At 38.9% G+C, this 12,717-nt stretch overlaps 1 protein-coding gene across 47 annotated transcripts in view; it reads left to right on the forward strand.

The window, feature by feature from the left end:
* Nucleotides 1-2,922: 2,922 nt before the first annotated feature.
* LOC127516487 (receptor-type tyrosine-protein phosphatase delta) overlaps nt 2,923-12,717 on the forward strand; it is a 456,273-nt gene continuing 446,478 nt past the window's right edge. For 20 of the 47 annotated variants that reach the window (XM_051901176.1, XM_051901181.1, XM_051901177.1 and 17 more), the window contains exons 1-2: nt 2,924-3,164; nt 3,261-3,289. The gene's annotated coding sequence lies outside the window, so the exon portion shown is untranslated. Of the gene's footprint in view, nt 3,165-3,260; nt 3,290-12,717 lie in introns of all 47 variants that reach the window. The other 27 variants (XM_051901159.1, XM_051901162.1, XM_051901178.1 and 24 more) reach the window with 4 other exon arrangements.

Below are 12,717 nucleotides of genomic sequence, written 5' to 3' on the forward strand. Positions count from 1 at the left end.
TTTTCCGTAGCGTTTTTACAATATTTTACTGTTAAAATCACATTCATTTTTTACAGTGTAGGTGTATATGACATTATTCTTTCAGATGAATACAATCAGAGTTATATTAAATAATGTCCAGGCTAATCCATGCTTTGTAATGGGAGTGGATGGTGGCCCAAAATTTAAAGTCCAAAAAATTGCACACATCCTTTATAAAAGAAGTCCACATGGCTCCGGGGGGGTTAATAAAAGGCCTTCTGAAGCGAAGTGATGTGTTTGTGTAAGAAAAATATCCATATTTAAAACTTTATAAATATAAACTGTAATCTCTAGCTTCCGCTTACTGTCGTACGCACGTTCACGAAAAAGTGGCGTTCAAGCTTATGGTGTAGGACTCTGAATTCGGACATATTTCTTTTGCAACATACTGTTTTTCACCTACCATATATTAGGGAAGTATGTGATTAAGGATGCAGCCTCGGACACTTTTCTAACCGGCATGCATCTCACAGTGATCACTGGTGATTGATTCTGCTCAGATTTTGCTCATCTCAAGCGAGCCAATAGCTACTATGTTCCTGTGCAAGCAGTGGACCCTTCTGTTATGAGGCCCAGTTCACAGCAAAGGCCGCTACTGACCTGCTGTTTAGTTCGAGGTAGCTGATATCCCGCAGTCAGTGACACATACATCTGAAATATTAAAATTTTGCTGCATGCAGGATGGAAAAGGTTGATTTCAGGCTGCAGTTATTGTGAGTGTGCTGTTTTTGTGCACGCGTTCGTTAACATGCTGAAATTGCGAGCAACTCGAATCATATAGGCTAGGTTACAATTTTACAGCAAATAATAACTCATACAATGACAGAGGAGAGAGAAAACCAGCAGTGCTTTATTAAATTCTTGCAGTTGAATATTTCCTTTCTTACGTGACCCAGATTTAAGACGCATCGAGGCATTATAGCTATAATAGCTTACAACTGTTTTTACAGGTCTGTATCCAGACAGCGGACTGAAATAACGAGAGGGGAAAGAAGTGCTGCTCGCAGTTACCAGAGCAGAGCATGTTGTGATATGCAGCACATGCAATTCGGGCGATTTGTCTCCACGCGGAGCTGCTGTTTGTTTAGAAGCTGCGGTCGTTTGCCCTGCTGCCGAACACAGCAAATCTTCAGCATACGAAACACTGTAACTGTATTTTACCACTCTCTCTCTCCCTGAGCTCTTTCTAAATTTAAACTGGCCCTTGCAGCCATGTGTTTCAGTTGTAGAGCGGCGAATAAAGACAAACGAGCAGCTCCGAAATCAGATGTTCACTTCCTGTCATTTCTCTCGCTGGACTTTCATTCATTTAAAATCTTTGTCTTGGCTTTAATGAGAACGTGTGGCTGACTCACATTCAAACACACAATAAGATCCACACATCATTAATAGAGAGAAATGTGAGGCGTATCTCTCTCTCTCTCTCTCTCTGTCTGACATTATTCTGCTCTTTTCAGACACTAACGGTAAGTGACATGTCCGTCTGTGTGTGTGTGTGTGTGTGTGTGTGTGTGTATGTGTGTGTTTTACCGGCTGACCTAAAGAGTCACACACACACACACACGCTGTGCTGAGGCTCTTCTGCAGGTGTGTGAGGTGAAAACTGCCTTTTCATTCTTTTCTATTTTTGACGCTGCTGAATCTTCACCTCCATCAGTGAAAACACAACGAAAAATGTCACAGAGCGCAATCACAGAGCGCCTTGACACTTCTGAGTCCACTTTCATGAGTTCACACTTATAATTAAATAGAGTAAAGGTTATGCGTATTTGCCGTGCTGTCTGAGGGTAGGGCTCCGAGCTCGGAATTTGGCCCGAACCCAGCGTACTCCCCCCATCCCAGGTTGGGATAGGAATAGTTAGAAGTGAGGAGATGGGGTGGTGAAGGGATGCTGGAAAACAGTAAAGGAACAGAGGCAAGTCTGTTGTGTATATATACCTCTTATCTTGTTAATTGAGTTTATTAACTGAATGTGCTCCTCTCGTGTTGATTAGGTTAATTGAAAGTGCTCCTCCCGAACATTAAACTCAATAAAACATCATTTAATCCATTTTAATTCAGAATGCTCAGAGAACATTCAAAAATAATATTCCCATAATGTTTGCAAGATAAAATGATATGATCTCTTAATGGAACGTTCACATAAAAAAAAAAAAAAAAAAAAAAAAAAAAATATATATATATATATATATATTCTCTTAAAAACTGGACGTTTTGAACTTTCTGAGAACGTCCAGTTTTTTTAAAAAAATGTTTTGAAATTGATTATGTGAAGGTTAAGAGAACATTCAATTTTATCATTTTGCAAACATTATGGGAATGTTACTTTTAAATGTTCTGAAACTAGTAACATTTAAAAATGTTAGGTGAACATAGGTTTCAGGTAAAAACTTAAATGAACGATGCCTATAAATAATGTTTTATCCTAACATTTTGAGAAGATTATTAAAGACGAGATAACTTTGAACGAACGTCTATTAATGTAAAACGTTTGTTCATAATTTTGAGGGAACCTCAAAGTTAGCCAAAATTCTGAGAATGTTCCCTGTTAGCTGGGGTGTTACATAATGATTACTAATAATTTTAAGATGCAGAACCAGGTACATGTCTATAAAACCACAGTAGCCTAATACAAAACTTTTTTGTTAGTGTTCTGTAAGTTTTAGCTACTAATGGTTATTTAGACCTGTCTAGCAGACGTTAATAATCTGCGATATAAAAATAAAATCAACCGATCAATCAAAAATGAGGCATTTACTCGCAGCTGAAGAGATGATAATAATGATCCATATGAATCATATGAACCTGTTTCTTGAGTCTAACATGATCTCTGATGTGTGGCGCGTTTCTCCGGCCATCCGGCGGCGCGAAGCGGAACTGCAGGCGCTCGCGCGCGCGCGTCAGTCTAGAGCGCACACACACTCACAGAGTCAGGTATCTCCTCTCCGCGTGCGAGTGTTTCTCTGTGATGCTCGCGGGCGTCGGACGCGCGGATGATCGCGGCTGATTGTCAGTGTGTGGAATAAGACGCTCTTCATCCTCATCTTCATCTTCACCCTCCTCATCGTGGCTGTTTCTGGCTGGAGTGACAGAAAGACATAAAACCTTCCTCCGGATCCTCAGCTCACCTCTGAAGGCTTTGGGTGAGTCTTCGTCCTCTTGATCTTTATCAGCATCTTCATCCTCCTCATTTTCTTCGCTTTGTACTGATGATTGTGTGTTTCTCTCGTGTGTTTCAGTCAGTGGTTTGTGATCTTCAGCGTTTGGAGTAAGTACAGACACTTTAACTCACTATAAGTGTGTGTGAGAAACCGGGACATGTGTGTAGAAACTCCCAGTGAATGTGAAACTGTGTGTGTGTGTTTGTGTGTGAGATATGAGCTCAGACTCGTGTGTGTCGTTCCTTCAGGAGTGTATAATGTGTGTGTGTGTGTTAACCAAACATGTTCGCAGAAAGTGTGTGTGCTTCAGGTTTGTTGTTGGTTGAAGGATTTCCGTGTCTCTTATGATAATGATAATGATGAAAATGTCAGAAACCAGCCTGTGTGAAAGCACAAACTCAGATCTGTTATTTTTTTTATTGGCTTGGCTTCTTTTGGCTTATACTGCTGCTGCTGCTGGTGTGTGTGTGTGTGTATGTGTGAGTATGTGTGTGTTCTAGGCTTTCGGGTCAGTGGTGCTACTGTGGTTCGTCATGGGATTTCTGGGTCTCTGATGATGATGATGAAGAAAATGTCTGATCAGGCAGAAAAGCTTGGTCAGTGTGTGTGTGTTTAGCTGTAGTTTGAGGACATTTTTTTTGTTTGTTTTCTAGAAGTGCGATACAGACAAACCTCCATCCGGAGATGTCCTCATTTGGACAATCATCTTATAGTACACATACATTATATTTAATTCTAAAAATGCATGACTTTTCTTTTAGTGTTTGTAGTATCTATCATGATCTAATGAAATGTGCTCATTTACATAAATGTGTGTGTTTGAGGGAGTTTGTGGTCATTCTGAACTCTCGAGGATGTTTTTGCTGATCTGACTCAAATCTCACATTGCTCTCGCAAGTGTCTTGTGTGCTTTGTAATGTGAATTCATTATTTGTGTTTACATTAATGACTCCAGCAGCTCCATCAGCAAACTCTCATAATTAAAGACTGCTCCATCATCATCATCATCATCACCACTTACACGTTGAATTTCATTCTGTTAATCTAATATAGAGACTTTATTTACCAATGCAGGCCTTTACTATGTTTCTTTTTGCCTCTGGTCTGTTTTATAGGTCAAACTCAGGCTGCTGGTGTTGTTTTGAGTACCCGTCTGTCTGTCTGTCTGTCTGTCTTGCTGTCTGTCTGTAGTTGATCCTTTCTCTACGCTGCTCCTGTGATGGTTTTTGTATCAGTAAAGCAGCGGCTTACAGAACAGTGGGATTTGGGACTGTGTGTATGCACGCGTGCTCATTCATTTGGATTGTGGGAATCCTGCGAGTGCTGTGATTACTGGTGCTTGTGGATCGGGATAAGGCATGTTCTTCTCATGGATAACACCCACGGCACTCTGCTCGGCCGCTGGGCTGTTTAAAGCTTGAAGCAGAAAGATAAAAACTCAAATGGAAAATGTTTTTAGCTAAGAGCTGCTAACAGCTCAAATGTTCATGGATGTTTCTCTCACCGAGTTTGAAATGTGAAGCGTCTTTAAAAGTCATGGCTGAATTGACTAATATCTCTTTAAATGTGTTTAATAACACATGCAGGGAAATGAAAGCATTTGTGTTTGAGCTGAATTTGTTCTGACCATTAAAATGTCATATTTCACTGTGTGTGTATCTGGTCTGTTTAACTTTCATACCACACACTTTTATTGTGTGCTGTTATGCCATTCTGTTGAGCAGCAGACACACACACACACACACACACACACACACACACACACACACACACACACACACACACACACACACGTACGGTCGCTATCTTTGTGGGGACTCTCCATAGACTTAATGGATATTATACTGTACAAACTGTATATTCTATCCCCTTACACTAATCCTACCTCTAAACCTACCATAGAAAATCATAGAAATCTTTCATAGAAAACTTTCTGCATTTTTACATTTTCAAAAAAACTCATTCTGTATGATTTATAAGCTTGTTTCCTCATTGGGACCTCAATTTAGGTCCCCACGGTGACACGAGTCCCCACGAGTCAGTGTGCATTCAGGTTGAAGTCCCCACCGGGATAGAAACACGCACATGCACACACACAGACACAGAGAGTGCTTATATTGGGATGTAGTGACAGGTGATTTGGCCTACTTGCTGTTTGATGTTTTCAGGAGATTCACTTCTATCATAAATATGTATGTGTGTGTTTCTCTCTCACTCTCTGGGTGTAAATGATAGCTGATATGAAATGCTTTTGGGTAATTGACACATCGGTGTGACACTAAACCCCATCTGAAACTATTTTACCCTTTTATACTGATTATTCATGATGATTACCTCATATTAAACGACTGCATGGTATATTTGTACTTTTAAAAATGAATTTGTAACACAGCAGGATTTTAAAAAGAAAAAGTGAAGGGAAAGGGTAATTAAAACAAAACTTAAAACATTTTACCTTATACATTCAGTTGGATTTTATTATAGAGATACTGTTTTCATATTTCAGTAAACAAATTAATCATGCATATTAATAATTTGTTAGAATCAATGAGTAGACAAAAACTGTCTTTAGAAGTCAACATGTTAGTTTTATTTAAAGTATTATTGTGTTTATTTTTTATAGGGGCCAAGCAAAAAAGGTGCATATATACGGAGCCCCGGACATGACATGCAGGAAAAAAATAGTAGGCTAAATCGTGCGCACGATTTATTAATTCATTCCCTTGATTTACTAAAACGTGCGCACGTTTTATTAATTTGTTCCCTCTATTTACTAAAACGTGCGCACGATTTACTATTTCGTTCCCTCTATTTACTAAAACGTGCGCACGATTTACTATTTCGTTCCCTCTATTTACTAAAACGTGCGCACGATTTACTATTTCGTTCCCTCTATTTACTAAAACGTGTGCACGATTTACTATTTCGTTCCCTCAATTTACTAAAACGTGCGCACGTTTTACTTTTTTGTTGAAGGCAACGAAATAGTAAATCGTGCGCGCGATTTAGTAAAACGAGGGAACGAATTAGTAAATCGTGCGCACAATTTATTTTTTTCTTGCGTGTCATGTGCGGGGCTCCGTACATATAGGCAACTGTTGTATCCAGTAGTCTTCTTCTTGTTCTTGTTCTTGTTTTTATTCTTCCTTCTTTCTTCTTCTTCTTCTATCTTCTTCTTTCTTCTTCTATCTTCTTCTTACTTCTTCTATCTTCTTCTTTTTCTTCCTTCTTCCTTCTTCTTTTTCTTCTTTCTTCTTCTATCTTCTTCTTACTTCTTCTATCTTCTTCTTCTTTTTCTTCCTTCTTCCTTCTTCTTTTTCTTCTTTCTTCTTCTTGTTCTTCTTCTTCTTCTTCTTCTTCTTCTTCTTCCTCCACTATTGATTCTATGAGTGCCCACAGAACCGTATGGTAAAAAGATGTGAAATTTGGCACACAAATGAACACAGTCTGAAAATTTAACCACAGCAGATTTGGAGTCTCTAACTCAAACCCTCTAGCACCACCAACTGTCCAAATATGCACTCATTGTTATTCAAATAACTTTTGAACCATAAGGGCTAGGAGCAAAATAATTTTTCCTCTGCCTCCTTGGCTCAAATCGTTTCGACCCTTACCTTTGATGTCATTTTTGGTCATGAATAATGTTTTTGCCATTTCGAATTTTCCGTAAAACTTTTTTTTTTTTTTTTTTTTTCTTTCAAAAATGGAATTCAAATTGATTAATCAAACTGTTTTTGATAACGCGTGAAACAATTTGAGAAAGAGCACTCCAAAGTGGACATGAGGCTATATCTCCGCAATGCTTTAGTGTATTCAAATAAAACTTGGGCTTGTGTCCGAAATCACCCCCTAATATACCCTTAAACATTATCGAGTGCACTTGTTAAATCCCATAATGCACCAAAATAATGAGTGTACAACTGATGTACACTCAATGGCTAGAGAATACCAATAATGCACTGTGAGGGTAGTTACGAATGAATTCCCGCTTCTCGCCAGAAAATGGCACCCGCAGCTGAATCATCCATCCATCCATTTTCCAAACTGCTGGTCCAATGTTCAAATGTATAAATTCCTTTTTAATTGATTGTTAAATTGTTTAATTAAGGTTTATACATGCTAGTTTCCATGGCAGAGTTCAATATAAATCTTTTCATTACTACTGGAGCTGCCAGTTTGCTAAGTTTCAAATGATTATTAAATAGGAAGCACAAACTATACAAAAGCGGCAGCCCTTCCGGCACTCTCAATTTACTCACTCATTTTCATTCACTCCTTCAAGTGGACTATATTAGTGGAGTAAGGAATAGTGGGAAGTGTAGTGTAGGGAATAGTGAATGAGGGAATGGGGGGCGATTTCAAACACAGCTTTGGTGTGTCATGGCAACCATGACCTGAGGTATTTTTATAACGTCTGAACAGTTTGTCCAAAAAAACTGTCTTTTGATTCAGTGCAGCATACTAAGTCAAACAATATCCAATTTTGAATTTTATCATAAAATGCTATATTTTCATTGGAAAACTTTAAGATATTAACACCAGACTATGTGTGTCATTGTCATCCAATTCTGACCACACCACATCAATTTGGTGTCATTGCCACCTATATGTCAAAAGTAATAAACAAGTATGTCACATTGCAAGTGGTAGTATATATGGGTCTTCAACGATTTTGCTTAAAATCATCTCCAAATGTCTTTTAGTCATTTTTGCAGTTTGATGCTCCCTGCCTTGATTTGTAGCTCCTTGTTCTGCCTCTGTTGTTCTTGGCCACTTAATTGCTGCTTGCAGCTATATTTGCAATTGCATTTGTCAGTAAATAAAATAATTAGAATAAAAAAAACAAAAAAACATGCATTTATTTTTTGAAAATAATGTTTTGCATTAGGGTGGGAATTTTAGAAACAATGGGTTACTTGTTACCTACGTCACCTGATTACATCATCCCCAACACTGTCTATCACTTAAATGATGAGCTATATTATTAGTGCTGATTATTTATATTTTATCCTTTACTTTTGTTTTATGAGTTCTTTTTTCTGTGTTAATGTTATTTTTTTCTTGTTGGTTTCATTGTCAGCAGCTAAACTACATCTGCTGTGGCAATTTGAATGTACTGTTATTTGTCATGCTAATAAAGCATTAAAACTGAAACGGGGTGGGGGGTGGGGGGGGGGGGGGGGGGGGGTGGACAGCAGGCTGGTCTCACTGTGTGATCGACCATCTGCTCACCTCAACGCGACTCACAGAGTGAAATAATGAGGAATGAAAGAATGAAGGAAACAAGGATGAACAATGAGAAAATCAGTCGCTATGAGAGGACGACAGGCACAGATAGTCAAGTTTCCATTCACCTGCTCCACCTTTGCTCTGATGAGACTAATTAAACCAAACCGTTATCTGTATCTCTCTCTTTCTGTGGCTCTCTCTGTTATATGACACACTAATATCCTGTCCATATGTTTTCTACACTAACACGTTACCCAACCACCTACTAGGTAAGACGACTCCACCCCTCCGATGATGATGTAACTCCACACAGTGAGATTACTCAGGCCCATTAGATTCAGATAATCTTGACAGTAACTAACATTTTCCCACTACAGTGCAAGAACTAGAGCCCTTTAACATAGATAAAAGGTTCTCAAACTTTTTTGATCCCCCCCCCCACCCACCAAAAAAACAAAAAAGCCCTACCTCTGACTACCAAATAATTTCAATAAAAACTGAAAGATTGAAAATTTAAAAACCTTAAATGAAAAACACCTGCAATAGTTTCACTTTGTAATGCCATGGGAACACTGAAAAATATAACAGTAAGAAAGAACAATAGATCAGAACATAACTTTTAATTTAAATAAACAAAAAATGAAAATGTTTCAGTGATGTTTGTATGAACAATATTTAATCAGTAGTCTCACGAGCTCAGCTTCATGTATGTCTTTTCTTGCTGGAACATGGCAGCACAGCGGCGCATTCACAATAACAACTTGTGATGTCATCCGCTGAATAGGTGCTTTTTAATGGCGAGGAACTTCTATATCGGGCTTCTTCAGATGGTGAAAGGTCAACAGTTATAAAGGCAGAGCGCCAGCCGCTATTCACACACTTGAATGTTGTTGCAACGGCTGGTTTTTGGTTTTATTTTTTCTTCTGCTGTGATTGCCGATGGATGTTACACATGATCATTTGGTGTCACCGTGTCTCAGAAGGTTTCGGTTAAAAGCAGATCCTATGAGTTTTCTTCATGAATATCCTCAGGCAGATGTACCATCAGCACCCATCAGCAGTCCTGTTCTCATTATGGAGGAAAAAGACAGTAGAGCAGGATTGCCCATTCCTGTTCCTGGAGATCTACCTTCCTGCAAAGTTCCTGATCGACAATCAGGAACAACTGAATCAGCTAATTAAGATTTTCTGGAGCACTTATAATTACAGACATGTGTGTTGGATCTGAACTCTGCAGGTAGGTAGATCTCTAGGAACAGGATTTGGCACGCCTGCAGTAGAGATTATAAGATATGAAGTGACATAGATGGAGAGATAGAAGGCTGCATTCAGGAGGGGCTTATATCCGAACAGATACAAATACTAGTCAAGAATGATCATCTGTAGGAGACACTAAGGATGAACCTGTAGCTTTTCATTTCAGCAAACCTGTGTATTGGATAGTGTGAGAGACACTGCCACTGTCCATTAGTCTCGACACCTGTCTCCTCCACATGCTTTCTCCAGAGGGTCTAGGTCAGACCCAGTATGTTCATGGACTTGTTCAGTCTTTAGAACAAGAATCTTTAGAACACAGGTGCATTCCCAGTATGAAGGATGTCTCAAATTGTAGATATCATATTATGTTATCTTGAAAGATTCCATTTTGGAAAGAGAAAAGTTAGCTCTCTAGACATCTACTGTAATATGAGCGAGCAAGAGTGCTTATATTAAGTCTTCCTGTAGCTCAAACTGTATAGCATGGCGCTAGCAAGGTCATGGGTTCGATTCCCAGGAAAAGCAAGACCTGACAAAACATGTAGCTTTAATGTAATGTACATTGTCAATTTGGATAAATGTGTCTGCCAAATGCGTGAATTTAAATGTAGTCCTACAACTGTGTAAATGTTGCACTGTTTGTATCACTTAATTTGTCAATGTGCACATTGTTCCAGACCAGACTATGTGAGTGGTGTGGAAGTGGAGTTGTCATTGAAGCAAGTAAGGCAACATCTACCAAACAGTCAAAGCGGCATAAAAGCAAAAGCCTGGATTGCAAGGGACAGGGTTTCTATCACTAGTGAGTGAGGAGCAGGAAATGGAAAACCTGGAGGGAATCTGGAGTAAGTGATACACAGTGCATTGAGCAAGGTGGGGAAGCCTCTGTGGTCTGTTCGTTGCTTAGCGACACAACACTTCATACTATGGGTTCTTTATATTAATGTACTCTATATTAATCATATCTATATAACTTATATAACAAAAACAAGCAAAAAAAAAAAAAAAAAAAAAATCTTACAGTGATGTCTCGCATGAAAATAGCTAATGCTAGTTTCGGTACCAGCTGATAGGCAGCATGCTTTTAAACGCTCCCCTGCATATTTGTGTTTTCGCTCTGAAGAGCATCAAAGGTTTCTATTTGCTCGTTTTGCAGTTTTGAGCATTGTAGCCAATCACTGACATGTCTGTTGAGCGCATGAACGCAATCAGAGGTGTTTAGTTCACCCAAAAATGAAAATAATGTAATTTATTACTCACTCTCATGTCGTTCTACACCTGTAAGACCTTCGTTTATCTTCGGAACACAAATTAACATGTTGTTGATGAAATCCGATGGCTCAGTGAGGCCTCTATTGAGAGCAAAGCTATTCAAACTGTCAGGGTCCATAAAGGTACTAAAAACATATTTGAAACAGTTCATGTGAGTTCAGTGATTCTATCTTAATATTATAAAGCAACAAGAATACATTTTGTGCGCTAAAAAAAATAAATAACGACAATTCAACAATATCTATATGGGCTTATTTCAAAACACTGCTTCATGAAGCTTCTGAGCTTTATAAATCTTTTGTTTCAAATTAGTGATTCAGATCTCCTATCAAACGGCTAAACTGCTGAAATCACGTGACTTTGGCGCTCCGATTCACTGATTCAATTCGTAAAGCTCTGAAGCAGTGTTTTGAAATCGGCCTATATAGATATTGTTGAAAAGTCTTTATTTTGTTTTTTTGGCCCACAAAAAGTATTCTTGATGCTTTATAATATTAAGATAGAACCACTGAACTCACATGAACTGTTTCAAATATGTTTTTAGTACCTTTATGGACTTTGAGAGTTTTAATGGCTTTGCTCTCAATAGAGGCCTCACTGAGACATCGGATTTCATCAACAATATCTTAATTTGTGTTCCGAAGATGAACAAAGGTCTTACAGGTGTAGAACGACATGAGAGTGAGTAATAAATGACATTATTTTCATTTTTGGGTGAACTAACCCTTTAACAGGTTAAGGGGGCTTTCACACTGGGCACATTTTCTGCGGTCCGAGTCCAAGTGCGATTTTTTTTTTTTTTTTTTTTTCGGTGCTCCCCACAGCGTTGGTCTGGTTTCACACTCAACTTGATTCTATCGAACCCTGGTGCACTTGCGTTCATCTCACATCTTCACAAATGTGCACACCACATGATCGAAAACAGAACGCGGTCAAAATATTGTGTTTTTTATTAATTTGGTGCTATTATGCACAGCAGAGTAAACAACACTTGGGTTTACTGTATGTGCTTCGCATGAAGGAGGCTTTCTGCTGCTTGTAAATGGAATCTTTAGAGGAGACAGCGGATTGCCATTGATTTGCTTCCCTGATTGCCCACGCTATGCACAATTACACTGCAGGCTCACTCTCGCTTGTATCCAAGGTAAATCATCAACACTATCATCCCTTAAGTGTTTTATTGTCATTGGCTAAAACTCATGCGCAGGTTACTGTGTGCACCCGAGTCCGTGTTGCTTTTACATTGATGTGAATCGCTTCAGGTAGTCCCGGATTCGGTACCCCGGTGCGCACCCAGGTCCGCATGACAGCTTTCACATTAGCAATTTTTCCATGCGAACCTTGCCATTTCAAACTAATCTGTCAGTGTGAAAGCTCCCTAACTTAGCACAGAATCCACTCAATCAAGATCATGTTCACTGACTGCACACCCATGAATCCTCTCGTTATAACCAACAAAGTGTAGACATGATGTAAATAAGAGATTGATGATGCAATGTAGTAAGGTTACTATAACAGGTATTTTCGCTAGAGTGTGGAGGTTTCGCTAAATTGAAGCATTTTACAGGTTCACAGTGTTTATAAAGGCAGCACACTTTGCTTGCTTTCTGTACCCATTCACAATTTGAATAAATGTTATGTTTTCCATGCTGGAAAACAATGTGTGTATAGTTCATGAGTTTGCCTGCCCATTCAGGCTTAAAGGTTGATAGTAAAACGAACTTGGCTTGCTGTCCGCAGAGGAGGCTCGAGCTCAGAGTTAACCGCTCACCCCCCA

The sequence above is a fragment of the Ctenopharyngodon idella genome, chromosome 7, assembly GCF_019924925.1.
Source record: "Ctenopharyngodon idella isolate HZGC_01 chromosome 7, HZGC01, whole genome shotgun sequence".
In the NCBI taxonomy this organism is placed as follows: Eukaryota; Metazoa; Chordata; class Actinopteri; order Cypriniformes; family Xenocyprididae; genus Ctenopharyngodon; species Ctenopharyngodon idella.